The sequence below is a fragment of the Rhinolophus sinicus genome, linkage group LG04, assembly GCF_036562045.2.
Source record: "Rhinolophus sinicus isolate RSC01 linkage group LG04, ASM3656204v1, whole genome shotgun sequence".
Lineage (NCBI taxonomy): Eukaryota > Metazoa > Chordata > Mammalia > Chiroptera > Rhinolophidae > Rhinolophus > Rhinolophus sinicus.
The window spans coordinates 87,401,506-87,403,707 of NC_133754.1; the positions used below are offsets into that span (position 1 = coordinate 87,401,506).

The following is a 2,202-nucleotide window of genomic DNA, read 5'->3' on the forward strand; positions in this document are numbered from 1 at the left end:
CAGAACCGAACAAAAGCATTTTAGCATGTTGCCTCACTGTACATAGAAAACTGGTGAACATTTTCAGACACTCAGGCCAGGAAATAAAATGGGTTAACGTCATTTGTTGATATGCTTATGAATCACTCAGCAGTGGTGTTACAGCCTGTCTTTACCCAAAAGCAGAATGACAACCACTCTGGCAGCCCCTGAGCAGTCCTAAAATGTAGGGCTAATGAAGGGCACAACAAGCAAGCAAGAGACAGATAACCACGTCCCATTCTGAAGGGAGGCTGACCTGGCACCTGGCTCAGCACATCTGAAGAGTTGATACAGCCATCCTGACAGTTTAAGATTGCGTTTCCTTTTCCACATAAATTGGCAACCAGCATGATTGAGACTATCTGAAACATTAGCTGAATAAGCCTAGGGTTAAAAATCAGGACACGGCCCCTATGATAGAATTGCTACTTTACAGCTTCTGCCCAGTTCTCACCTGTCATTCTACAAAAGCGCCTCATCTGATAAATTTCAGTGGAAGCCTCCAGCAACTGTAACAGACCTTTCTTAACCCAGCTCTAAAAACTAAGTATTAGAAATAAGTGCCTGTGAAGTGGATGCGTCCACGGGAAAATGGCAGTGTTTCTGTTGGAGGTGAGTGTCAAGTTCCTGCTTGATGTTGTCAAAGGAATCTGCTCCCATGTAAGAAACCTGGCCCTGTTCCCACCGCGCCTTCCGTTCTTCTGAGGACGCAAAAGGCTGTGCTGCAGCTGGAACCTCCCCAAAGGACAGATGTGATGTGGCTCCTGAAACATCTTCCTTTCTACAGAAACCACAAGAGAAAGCCAGTGTATAGACCAAATCTGCAAGCACGTTTAGGTATGTGCAGGTGTCTTTGACAAGGCCAAATTGTTGAAGCAGAGATAAAACATGGGTGGTGAAAATGTCCCATCACAGGTTGAGAAAATGTGGATGAGTCATGGTGGGCTCATGGGACTCACTTCTGACACTTTTTGTTTTAGGATCATAAGTATAATTCCACCGTTTGATTCATTGCAGGAAATGCACAACTCTGGCTTTTGCACCAAATGCTTTAAATGCTGGGAGGTAGGAGTATGTAGAAATGGTGCTTAGGTTATAATAAATGGGGGTGTGTTCTGATAGCTGTTGTTGCTTAGCTGCTATAACACATGTTCAGTAAACCCTGGTCTCCACCATCGAAACTACCTTGCTCAGAAGCAACGTGCAACAGCTGATCTTATGTTTCAACTGAAGGCTGATAAACAAAGACTCCAGAATTGAAGCAGTCCCATCACCCTGGGTCTGGTGCCAGTGACAATTCTTTCTCAGAAAGGTCATCAATATTTGCTACGACCAGAGTATCTGCACCCACGAATACACACTTTGAATACTGTGTAAGTGACCAGCGGTGAAGTTTACTTAACATGACACCCAACTGAGGCCTCTTCATTAAGGTTAGAAGAGTAGACTCCCCGCTGTCCAAGGCGTCTACCATGACTTCAGCAGAGATTGTCTCATGGAGTCTGAAACCTGCGGGGTGGTGAGCACAGCCAGCCTCCTGCTGCTCCCGTGCTGTGTCGGAGAGGAGCCCAGGAGCAGGACTCCTTTGGCGCAGGCATCGTTTGTGGTAAGTGTCACACAGGCGTGACCTGCCATAGAGCGGCCACAGCCGCAGGATGGTGGCTGGGAGAAGCCGGGCGCGGGAGGGAGCTCGGCCAGCGAGGAGGCACAGCCGGCCCTAACCTGTTAATATCTATGTCTCTTGGAGTTTTTACAAGAATGAAGAACAACAGCTCTCAAAGTTTTCTTCATAGATGAATAATAATTTATAGTTGGGGGACAGTAGTGGCCGAGGTGGTATTTTATGGTCAGTGGTTTGGTACAAAGAATAAATTACTGATTGATTTCCCATATTGAAAATAGGACAATTTTATATGTAGGACCAGTTAAACTTACTTTGCTTTTTACTTTGTTTTTGGTCCTATATTCCAACTATTCACTTTCTTTCTTTCTTTCTCTTTTTTTTTGCATATTTGCTTAAGATGTTTTCCTTAAAAATATTAAAAGTTATAGCTGAAAAATTTTAACATTGTAGATTCAACATATTAAGGACCTTATGTTTTAACCATGAATCTTGCCTTTCATCTTCAATTTGATTGTTATGCAATATTCTACTTTCAACCTGTGTTTATACTCTAAAAA

The 2,202-nt window shown here is 43.7% G+C and overlaps 1 pseudogene; it reads right to left on the reverse strand.

The window, feature by feature from the left end:
* Window positions 1–557: 557 nt before the first annotated feature.
* Window positions 558–1,656, reverse strand: LOC109456027 (glycogenin-1; annotated as a pseudogene).
* Window positions 1,657–2,202: the final 546 nt, after the last annotated feature.